This window comes from Enhydra lutris, unplaced genomic scaffold (genome assembly GCF_002288905.1).
Source record: "Enhydra lutris kenyoni isolate GAN:26980312 unplaced genomic scaffold, ASM228890v2 scaffoldscaffold29, whole genome shotgun sequence".
NCBI classification, from domain to species: domain Eukaryota; kingdom Metazoa; phylum Chordata; class Mammalia; order Carnivora; family Mustelidae; genus Enhydra; species Enhydra lutris.
This window is the reverse complement of record NW_019154113.1, coordinates 15204661-15217718: the sequence shown is the minus strand read 5'-3', so window position 1 is coordinate 15217718 and position 13058 is coordinate 15204661.

The window sequence follows — 13058 nt, the reverse complement described above, 5'->3', positions numbered from 1 at the left end:
AAGGTTGGTAATTAAGAATTTGAAATTCAAATATATACATTTACACTAAAAAAATGCATTAGATTTTTTTGAATTTGTACATTTTATTTTTATACAAAGTATATACGGATATATTTATCTAGTAAAATTTTCAAACAAAATAGAATTATGTACCATAAAAAGGAAAAGGCTTTCTTTGCCTTTCTTTCCTCGCAGCGCAACCCAATGATAACAGTTTGGAATGTATCCTTCCATAAAAATGCCTTAAGATATTTATAACTTTTTATTTTGAAATAAATAAGACAATAACTTGCTAAAATAAGACAGTGAGTTCCTACATACCCCTTACCTAGCTTCTCTCAGTAATACCATCTTGCATAGCCTCAGCTCAATACCAAAACCAAGAGATTGATAATGACATAGCAAACTATTAATTAAATCACAGAAATTTTTCAGATTTTAGCAGCTTTTACATAAGCTTTTGAAAATAATGCACATGTGTATATATGTGTGTATACATGAAACGTATAGATTTTTAAATGCCTACAATAAACAAAATTAGGTGGAAAAACACTTTCACAACCAATAGTTGTGAGCACTTGAGGATACATTTCTGGGCTTGCTCCTGAACACATAGACATTTACTATGTCCTGGCAGAAGTGGACTCTCAGGGTGAACAGGTTGCATGTGGAAGATCTATCTGATAACCAGCACACAGTGTGGACTGCAACCAAGAGACAGTCTTGTCAGATTATGGCAGGTGGTCCATCCAGGAGGACTATGGAATTGGTTGAAAGGATAAATGATGGCATCAGGATGAGGCAGCTAAAAAGGAGAGGGACCAAGTGACCCAACTGAGAACAGTTCCAAAGAGCAATGAGACTGGGGAGTCAGGAGGATGACATTGGTAATGACTGGAAGAAGGAACTAAAGGTGTAGAAGAAAAAGAGAGACCAGCTGGTTGATAGAATAGGAGCTATTTTTGTGTACCCCAGCCATGAGAATGCTGAATGGGGTGTTCAAACTGTGAGAAAAGAAGCCATGAAGTCAAATCATTCTGCTGTGATCTGAAAGTTGGTGCACAGTCTGCTATCAGGTAGAAAAGTCTCTAACTTGAGGATCTGGGATTTAACTAACATGTGTGAAGTGCTAGGTATAGTATCTAATTCACAGAGAGTGGCCACAGATTTTAACCATTATCATTATCATCCTTATCATCAGAAGAGAAGCTGAACCACACATATCCTGTGAGTCTAGCTGGAGATTCAAATACTTCTCAGCATGTATTACATATTTTTTCCTTTAGCTTTTTATACTGATAAAAAATAAATTAATACGGGAAATATTCAGGTTATAGTATGTATCTAGAAACTAGGTGGAAGCAGCTGGTGGGAGCCACCCAAGGAGTGGAAGGACGGTGCCATTGACCATGAAAGGCAGTTCAGAATGTTTAATTTTGGTTGGTAAATGCTGTGCTCTGTTTTAAGTCTGTGGTGACAGTAAGATATTCCTGCTGAATGTGTCCAGTAGGCAACTGAAGGCAGGAAACAGAAGCTTGGTGATTAATGAGGATTTGCTTTGATTGAAGATGGGGTTGAAAATGGAAATGTAGGCATCATTAGCATAGATGTGATATTTAAAGCTATGAGAATAGATGGGCTCTCCCAGGGTGAGCGTTAAAGAGGAACAAAAAGGCAGAAAGAAGACTGGTTTTTTGGAAGACCCACTGTGGAGGTCAAGGGTGGAGAGGCAGAGAGCCGGTGATGGAAAGAAAGAAGAGATACAGGGATGAAGGTCAGGGAAAGTCAGTAAAAGACATAGCCAAGGTCAAGCAAGAGCATGAGCTATGTCCTTGCAGCTGAGCAATGAAAGAGTGTAGACATGACAAGGGTGTGATTGATCAAGTAATAAATAAAAGGCATTGAGAATTTTAAGGAATTGTCATGAAAGACTTACTCTTGTGTGTATAAAAAATGTTATTCCATTTGGTTTTGTTTATATTTTATACACACTTCAGTGGAAATGCAGTGTTATACAGGGAAAAGGAAGTCCGATTCAAACCCAGGGCTGTCACTTACTGGTTATGAAGTCCTTGGGAAAGTAGCTTAACCTCCCTGGGCCTGTTTTATCATCAGTAGGACAAGAATAATCATACTTGCTTCATACAGTTAGTTTGATAATTAAAATAATTCACATAAAATACTAGATTATTCCTGACACATAAAACACTAGATTATTCCTGACATATATAAAAACTGACATATATATATGTGTGTGTGTGTGTGTGTGTGTATATATACATATATATATGGTTATAAATTTATGTACATACATAGCAACAAAATACAAATCATCATTTTAACCAAGGGTGCTTGAAATAAGTAAGTTTTTGAAGTACTTAGGGGAGTGGGGTATTATCAGGAAGGAGTCTTTGAGGGTTAATAATATACTTACCTCGTAAATCTGCTGTGACAATTAAATAAGATAATGTATACAGAGTATGAAGCTAGAATACTTAGTACTTTGTGGTTAGTCAGCAAATGACCATTTCTTTCTTCTTAATTACATAAATGTATCTGTTCATTAAATGTAAAGTATAGAAGGAAAGATGGAGAGAAAATGGCCTCTTGAATACAAAATACTCCTAAAATATCTCTTAATAAGTTATAGCTTCCTGTTTATAGCAGTCTTTGTCATTGATTGATAAAGAATCACATTTTGCTTTCTGTTTCAGCTGCCTACTGCCGCATAACAAATGGCCCTAAAATTTAGTGACTGAAAATGATGACAGCATTACTTTGCTCACCAATCTGAATTGAGTCAGGACTAGCAGGGACAGCTCAACTTTACCTGGTAGCAGCCCGGGGGTGGGGGAGCAGCCTGAAGGGGGCCGGAATATTGTGAAGGTTCATTCCTTTACATGAGCAGCAACTGCTGCTGGCTGTAGGCTGGGACCCCATGTGGGCTTTCCGTGTAGTCTCTTCTTCACGGCTTCATGGCTCGGTCCCAAGGATGAGTGTCCCAGGAGAACCAGACAGAAGCTGTATCATCTTTCCATCTCAGCTTCAGAAGTCATATAGTGTCACCTTGAATAAAGCAGAAATGTTGTGTTTAATATTCAAACAGGGCTTTGAGTATACTGCTCACCTCATTTGCTGCTGGATTGTTGTTGTTAAGCCCTTCCTCTACGGAAACTCAGAAATTGCCATCAGCTGAGGCATTCATGATAGACTTCAGTCTGTGCCACTGTATATGCATGTGTAGATGGATGGATGGATGCATGTGTGTATGAAATCATCTGTACATATATGTATACATACATGTATACACACATAATTTTGCCAAAATAATTTATGAGGAAGAATGTGTCACCTAATCCTTGGGCCTCAAATCTCACTACACCTCCAAACCAGTCATAGTGTCCAGGCTAGCAAGCCCTTTGCCATGATCTGTCTTGGTTCCTTGACTTTCCATCTGCTGTTCCTGGATTACTCTTAAATTTTGTTCAGTTATGGTTTTCTGCCAAGCCTGCATTGCCTTCTTCCATTGTATCTCTACCAGTCCTCCAGGGCAGATCTGCTCTATTGATCAGATAGTGTCTTCCACCCCCCATCTTGAAGATATTTGTAGTATAAGACTATATAAAGAAGTTCTGTTGATAACAGACTATATGAAAATATGGAGTCATCAGGTTGGGCATGGAGGCTGAATATATATCACACTCCTCATGGGAGGCAGTTTGACATTCAGGGAGAAGGCATTCTTAGCAACCAGAAGACCTGATTTAACCCACAGCACTGTCACTTACTGCCTCTGCGTCCTAAGCAAATTGCTTAATCCTTTCGAGTCCCTATCTCGGGACTATGCCATTTTATCTCACCCAGCTTGATCCTGCAAAGTCCTCCCTCTGTAGCTGGCAGCAGGCTTCTAGCCCATCATGCCTGCCCTCTTCAGCCACCAAGAAAGGGAAGGGGCTAGGTTGTGAACTTGAACATATTCACAATGCTAATGATGTTTATAGACATAGGCAGATACACAAGGAGATCAGCTAGGATGAGCTGTGACTCATTATTTTAATATTCTCTGATTGTTGAATTAACCTGCTGGCTTACTCAAATCCAAGTTTATTTCTTTAGGAAAAAAAAAATGGAGCCAAGTTTTTGTTGATGTCGCTTGAGCTCAGTTGAAGCTGAATCCTCGGGGTATCGTGTATTGCCATAGACATAGTGAAATCTCAGGTGAGAATGGCTCAAGAACATAAAATCCAGTGAGGATTCTGTTATTTCAAGTTCTTAAGAGTGCAATGTTTCAGAATTCTGCCCGCATTCTTGCCTATCTCAGACAGAAGGAGATGGGGTTTTTAGGAGACACCTGTTGGATCCTCTATCTTAAACCTTCCTTCAAACTTATTATGGAAACTATGTTGGAGAGACAGGGACTCTTCATACATTTGGGCAAGTTCTTCCCTACCTAGAGCTCCTGTAAAAGGAGGTGGGGAAGCAACCCAGCTTTCAATCCACTCGTGGTGTAGCTTGGTCCATGGCTGTGTCTCCTAGAGAATATAAGACCTTAAAAGTACTGTGCATAAAGGGCTCCTGGGTGGCTCAGTCAGTTAAGCATCTGACTCTAGATTTAACTTAGGTCATGAGTCAGGGCTGTGAGACACAGGCTCATGTGGGCTCCCTGCTGGGCATGGACCCTGCTTGAGATGCTCTCTCTCCCTCTTCATCTACCCCTCTCCTCCCCACACTTGTGTGTGCACCCACATACCGATGTGGTCTCTCCCTCTAAGAAACAAAACAAAACAAAGCAAAATGCTGTGCATGGGCTAATGGAAAAACTGAGCGAATGACAGCAGCACAAAAGGAACTGCAGTATTTATGTTCACATGTGAGATTTGACATTGAAACCTGCAGTTCATTTGCAAATGACTCTAAAGGTTGCATAGAATTTGTCCTACGGCTATGAGCCTGTGGCTCTCACAATTTGACTACAAAATGTCTTAGTTCTATACCTTGTTTTTAAGGGCTATAAATTTTTAAAAAGATTTTATTTAGTTATCTGAGAGAGAGAGAGAGAGAGAGGACAAGCGAGAGCACGCATGGTGGGGAGCAGAGAGAGAGAGGGGGAGAGTGAATCTCAAGCAGACTCCACGCTGATCACGGAGCTGATGTGAGGCTTGATCATGACCTGAGCCAAAACCAAGAGTCAGTCACTTAACAGACCATGCCATCCAGGTGCCCTAAAAGCAGTTCGTTTTTATAGACTCAGCTTGACAAGGCCCCCAAAAAAATCTCAAAGCAAGGACATTAGTGTTCAATAAACATTCCTTCTGCTCTGTCCTCTTTCCCAGCCTCTTTGCAGTTAGATAGGACCCCAGGGCAAATCTTGGCCAGTGACAAGTAAGAGGAAATAGTATGTATGTTTTTGGAGAAAGCAAAAAGGAATAATCAAGAGACTAGTCTCAAAACACTATTTGAACCAGAATTGGGTGATCAACTAACTACCCTGTTGTGTCTGAGACTGAGTGGTTTGCTGGAATCTGGAGCCTTCAGAGTTAAAATAGAAAGTCCCAGGAAAGTTGGAACAAATTAATTACCCTAAAGATAGCACTGCTACAAGATGGTAGGGTCCCATGATGGCTGTGGAGAGTCTATGTGGAATAGTGTCTCTATGACTCACATGGGTCATGGTGCATTTGGGAGAAATGGGTTTTGGTTGTGATAAGCCACTGAGTCTTTGAGGTTACTTTGTACATAACGTAGCATACCTTGTTTATCCTGAGCACTAAACACAACACTCCCAATGAAGGAACTGATCTCCTACCTTCTGGAACATTCCTGAGGCGTTCTGCTATATAAATTCACTCTCTAAATATCTCATCAGCATTAAACCTGGACACCCTCAGAGAAACTTAGATTTTTCTTCTTCTGTAGATTTTAGATACCAGGTCATGTGGTTTTTTGTCTGTTAGGTCTCTCAAGCCTGCCTGCTTCTCTTCAACTTCACCTCTGCCTTCAGGGCCCTGGTCCACATGAATCCTCACTCCTCCCCTCCAATAGCCTCCTATTGTCCCTTCCTACTCCAATTAATTCTACACCAGATTTCCAGATTAATGTTCTCAATCCTGTCACTTTTGTGCTTCTCCCATTGTCAACCAGTGAAAAATACATTAAGCCTAATTATGCCTTTAATTATAAGCCCAGCCTTTCCCCCCACCACTGCCCTTTATCTGTATTCATAGTGTTCAGCCAAATATAACTGTTACCTCTTTCCTAAACATCCCTATGATAGATTGATTGCAAAACTGACCCCAGTTCTATCTCTGAATCTACATCACTTACAACCTGACTTTGCAGCTCTTCCCTTAAATCTGGGCAGCCATGTGACTCACTTGGCTCAATAGAATATAATGGATGTGATGATATGACAGTTCTGAGCCTTCATGGGGCCTTGCATGCTTCTGTTCTCCTTTTTGCTCCTCTTTCTTTGTCATAAGATTTTGTCTGGGCTAGGCTATTGGAGGACGAGACACATGGAGCAGTTCCAGTTAAGGCCTACATCTGCAACAAAGTCTATCCAAGTTCAGTCAAGACACCACTGACCTGCAGTTGACCAAAAATGCATGCATGAGCCTATCAAGCCAGCCCAGATCTAGAGAATTGCCTGAAGAGTCCATGGTCTAGCGAAAAACACTAAACTATTGTTTTAAGTCATTAGTTTTTGAGATGTTTTGTTAGATTTTGAGGTGTTTTGTTAGATAGCAATAGCTAAATTATAGTGTCCCAAGTCTTTTTGTTTGTTTGTTTTCTTTCTCTTTGTTTATGTTTCTACTATCCTACCTAGGCTTGTTGTAGGTTTTGCAAAGGATGGCAGCCTGACTCCCTTTCTTTACCCTGGAGACAGAGTCATTCTTCTTAAGCCTGTTTGATTTTCCCACCTTTACTTTCATCTATATTATGGTGAGAAAGTTGGTATTTGGTGACCTCACCCTGTGTGTTTCTGTTCAATGATGCTCAGCTGGAAATATAAACAAGAGCTCTTTAAGCATCATACTGGCAAGAACAGTGAGAAAAAGTATTCATTCACTTAGAATTTTTTTTTTTAAATCATAGCTTGAAAGGTGAGAAATAGACCATATGTCACATATGTGGATGTGTAACAGTGATTGTGTACTTCTTTTGTTGAACAAACATGCATTATAAATGGAATAAACAGAGATGCTGGCAGGGAAGTCTATAGTGGCTTTTGTGGATTGAATGAATTCTCTTTTCTAAAGGTCTTCCCAGCTCATATCTCAACAAATATAACTTGTAAAGATTTGCTTTGGAATAATGCAGAGGAACCTAAATAAATAAATCAAGTAGCATCATGTTCCAGAAGAATTGTTTGCAGAAAGCAGAGGAGTTATTTTGAGTATGATTCCAATAACAGAGAGCCTGGAGAGGTTCAAGATGGTGGCCTAGTAAGATCTTGAACTCACCTCCAACCACAGTCACAAGAAATTTTGCAACTACATATGGAATAATGTTACCTGAAAAAGTCCTGAAAGTTGGGTAAACAGAATCTCCACAACAAAAGATAAAAGGCCAACACTGAAACAGGTAGAAGAGGCAGAGACAGTCTCACCAAAAAGGGGGGGGGGGAGTCTCACCAAAAAGGGAAAAAAAAAATCTAAAACTCAAAACGACCCAGTGGCAGTGATCCATGATTGGGAGGGAGCTCAAAACATGACACTTTTCCTTGAGAAATGAGGGCCTTGTGGTCTACATCAGGCATACCAACCCCTAGATACTGAGCAGAAGAGATGAGCCCACTAAATGCCTGGCATTGAAAACCACTGGGGATTACATCTAGGAAAACTACAGAACTATAGGGTATGGATAAACCACTTGTAAAGTGAGAGATTTACTCACTCTGGGACCCAACTCAAATGTACTGGTTTGAAAAACACCTAGACCATACATGAGGAAGACCCACTGCTAATCCTGAAGTGTCTTCTGAAGAGGCAGGAACTCACTGGGACTTTCTGCAGAAATAGAAACAGTGGCAGGTGTCATTTTTGCAATCTCATCCTAACTTGGTGCCAGTGCTGATGGGCACCATTTTGAAACTCTTCCTCTAGCTTGTTGACATTGGAGGACGTGATGAGGGCCCTGCCCACCCTTATAACCACAGCTTCATGCATAGCTTAACTGGGTAAGAACCCTGCCAAACCCTGCTCCATTGCTACAATGCCACCTCAGCAGGAGGGCACCTGGAGCTCACACAGGGATGCCCCTTGAGCACCTGGTATAGAGTCTAAGGGAAATAGCATTTCTGAGCTCCATAGGCCACTCCTCCCCAAAGCTGGAAGAGGTGACTGACTTGTCTAATATATAGAAACAAACACAGAGAATCAAAGAAAATGAAAGACAAGACAAAACCCCTGAAGAAATCCTTAATTAAATAGAAATCAGCAATCTACCTGATAAAAAGTTCAAAGTAATGGTCACAAAATGCTCACGAAACTCAGGAGAAAAATGACTGAACACACTGAAAGCCTCAACAGAGAGATAGAAAATATTTTAAAAGTATCAAACAGAAGTTATAGAACTGAATAATAGAATAATAAGAATAGAATAATTGAACTGAAAATACACTAGAGGAATTCAACAGCCGACTGGATGAAGCAGAAAAAGAGTTCAGAGAGCTGGGGGACAAAATAATGAAATTCACCCAGACAGGGCAGCCAAAAGAAAAAAAAAAAAGAATTTTAAAAAGTGAAGATACTGTAAGGGACTTTCGAAAAGAAAGAGCACTAATTAATAATAAGAAAATATATTAAAGTAAAAATCTCACTACAAAGGTAAATATATAACAAAGATAGTGGATCAATCACTTATAAGGCAAGTATGAATGATAAAAGACTCAGTAGTAAAATTAGTGAGAACTATAATCATTATGCATAAAATAAAAGATGTAAAGTGTGACATCAAAAATATAATATGTGGAGTGGGAGTAAAAATATAAAATTTTGGAGTGTGTTCAAATTTAAATTCCCATCAATTTAAAACCAACTGTTACATACATAGGATATTACATGCCAAATTCATGGTACCCATAAATCAAAATTTATAGTAAAGACAAAAAATAAAATAAGAAAGGAATTTAAACATAATACTAAAGGAAGTCAACAAACCACAAGGGAAGAGAGAAAAAGAAGAATAGGAGAATAGAGGAACTACAAAAACAGCCAGAAAACAATGAAAGAATGGCAATAAATACATATCTATCAATAATTAATGTAAATGTAAATGGACTAAATTCTCCAATCAAAAGACACAGAATAGCTGAATAGATTTGAAAAACAAGACTCATCCATATGCTGCTTTTAAGAGACTCACTTCAGGTTTAAGGACAAACACTAGCTGAAAGTGAATAGATAGAAAAATATTCCATACAAATGGGGGTAAAAAGAAAACTGGTTAAATTATATGTATTTCAGACAAAATAGATTTTAAAACAAAGACAGTAATAACTAAGAAGGGAATTACAAAATGATAAAGGGGCCAGTTCATCAAAAAGACATAACATTTACAAATAACCATGCACCCAACACAGAACATCAAGATATGTAAATCAAATATTAGGAGACCTAAAAGTAGAAATAAACAGCAATACAATAATCATAGGGTTCTTTAAAACCCCACTTACATCAATAGATAGATAATCCAAACATAACATTAATAAGACAACATTGGCTTTAAACAACACATTAGATGGATGGACTTAATAGATACATGCAGAACTTTCCATCCAAAGGCAACAAAATATACATTCTTCTCAAATACACATTGAACATTCTCCAAAGTAGATAACATATTAGGCCATAAAACAAGTGTTAACAACTTCAAGGAAGAATACCAAGCATTTTCTGACAATGGTTTGAAACTAGAAATCAATTATAAGAAGAGTATAAAAACTAAAACAATGTGGAAGTTCAACAACATACTACTGAACAACCGATGGCTCCTCAAGGAAATTAAAGTCAAAATTAAAAAAAATATATACAGAGAGACCAATAAAAACAGGAATACCCTACTCCAGGGGCACCTGGGTAGCTTAGTCAGTTAAGCCTCTGACTCCTGATTTTGGCTCAGGTCATGATCCTCAGGATTGTGGGATTGAGCCGCATGTGCAGCTCCTCACTCAGGGAGAGTCTGCTGGAGATTCTCTCCCTCTCCCCTTGCCCCTTCCCCTGTTGTATACACTCTCTCTATAAAATAAATAAATAAAATCTTAAAAAAAAGAAATATCACACACTAAAATCTATGGGATGAAGCAAAAGTTGTTCTAGGAGAGATTATAGTAATACAGGTCTACCTTAAGAAACGAACAAAGAAAAATCTTAAATTAATAGTCTAAATATAAACCTAAAGGAGTTAGAAAAAGAAGAACAAACAGTAAAATAAAAGAAACATTAAAAAATCAAAGTGGAAATAAACAAAATAGAGAAAAAGAAAATAGAAAAGATGAAACTAAAGGCTGAGTTTTTGAAAATATAAACAAAATTGACAAATTGAGCTAGACTAAACAAGAGAAAAAGAGGATTCAAATAAATAAAATTAGAAATAAAAGAGAAGTTACAACTGATGACACAGAAATACAAAGAATCATTAAAAAAAAAAAGCTACTATAAACAATCATATGCCAAGAAAACTGAACAGCCTAGAAGAAATGGATAAATTCCTAGAAACATATAATCTTCTAAGACTGAATCATGAAGAAATAGAAAATCTAAATAGATTAATTTCTAGTAAGGAGCTTGAATCAGTAATAAAAAACCTCCTCCAAACCAAAACTGAGGACCAGATGGTTTTCTTAACGAATTCTACCAAATATTCAATGAAGATTTTTTTTAAAGATTCTTTTTTTTTTTTTGAAGATTTTATTTATTTATTTGACAGACAGAAATCACAAGTAGGCAGAGAGAAAGAGAGAGGGAAGCAGGCTCCCCGCTGAGCAGAGAGCCTGATGCGGGGCTCAATCCCAAGACCCTGGGATCATGACCTGAGCTGAAGGCAGAGGCTTTAACCCACTGAGCCACCCAAGCACCCCTCAATGAAGATTTAATACCCATTTTCTCAAAACTTTCCACCATATTGAAGAGGAGGGAACACTTCCAAACACACTTTATGAAGCCAAAATTATACTGATACCAAAACTAGCCAAGGTACCACAAAAAGAAGAAAACTATAGGCCAATATCCTTGATGAACAAAGGTGCAAAAATCCTCAACAAAATATTAGCAAACTGAATTCAACAGCACATTGAAATGATCATAGATGATGATTAAGAGGGAGTTATTCCACAAATGCAAGGATACTTCAACATCAGCAAATCAATCAATGTGATAAACCCCATTGACAAAATGAAGGATAAAAAACATACAATCATCTTGATAAATGCAGAAAAGGGATTTGACAAAAGTCAACATCCATTTATGATAAAAACTCTCAACAAAGTTGGTATAGAGGGAATGTATCTCAACATAATATAGGTCATATATGGCAAACCCGCAGCTAACATCATACTCAAAGGCGATAAAGTGAAGACTTTCCCTCTAACATCAGGAACAAGGGCAAACTGATGTTTAATTATAATGTTGTACCTTTGATACTTATATAGTATTATATACCAGTTTAATTCAGTTGAAAAAGAAAAGAATATGGGGCACCTGGCTGGATCAGCTGGTAGAGCATGCAACTCTTTACCTTAGGGTTATAAGGTCAAGTCCCACATTGGGCATAGAGCTTACTAAAAAGAAGAGTCTGAAAAACATGAGATTCAGGATTTTTTCCTTTATTGTCTATGGCATCCAAATACATTTTCTTAGCATACAGCTGCTTGAATTTTGTCATTGCCAGGCTAGAAGCAAACCTGTTTTCGGGTTTGACCACCATGCTGTGACCCCATTGTCTCTTCTAGAAGCATCCCTGATAATGGCAGAGCTGACTCACTGGATCCAGAAATGCTTTGCTTACTGATGCTCCTAGCCCAGAAGCTAGTCCCTTGTTAGATTAGTTGGAAGCTCTTATGAGCTGAAGCTGAGCAGGGCCACAAGCTAGAGAAGGGTTGGAATGATCTTGAGATGTAGAAGAGAGCATCACTTTGATTAAATTGTTCTGAGCCAGAACTATATTTCAAAGTCCTGTGGCCTTCACCATTTCTCTTAAGCCAAAGAAATGGGGGTTATAAACAAGGTTCTGGAAATTAAATCCATCCAAACTCCTCATCTGGTGGAAAGATTTGCTTTACCTATGGATCTTACAGCCTTTAACTCTGCCTCCACTGGCATTCTTTAGGAAGCAGACTTCACACCCAGCAATGCATCATTTTCTCATTAGACTTAAGTTTTTCAATGTAAAATTATGTAATCTACCTTCAGTGACTTACTATTTTATGGGTGTGGTTGCATATAGGTAAAGATTGAGAATTTCATCATTTCACCTTTTAATTAACAATTAAAAAATTGTGTAGAATTTTATCATTTCTGTGGCATTCCAACTACAACATCTAAATAGTGAGGTGCCTGTGTGGCTCAGTCCCTTATGTGTCTGCCTTTGGCTCACGTCATGGTCCTGGTGTCCTGGGATTGAACCCCTTGTCAGGCTCCTTGCTCAGTGGGGAGTCTGCTTCTCCCTCTGCCTCTGCACCTCCCCGCAACTTGTGCTTACTCTCTCTCTCTCTCTCACTTGCTCTCTCTCTCTCAAGTAAATAAATACTTGGAACACCAGATCAAAAACTAATGATGTACTCTATGGTGACTAACATAACAAGAAAAAATAAAAAAATAAAAAAATAAAAATAAAAAAATTTAAAAATAAAAAATAAAAATAGAAGAAAAAGATAAATGAAGTCCTTAAAAATAAATAGATAATAAATACATAAATAAATAAAAATAAAACCCTTGAGTCAAGTCATGAGAAAAGATCAGACACACCCAACGGAAGGACACTCTGTAAGTGGACACTAAGGAACTATGACAATGAAATGCACTGCTAGATCCTGGACTGGATCCTAAATATCAAGAAAA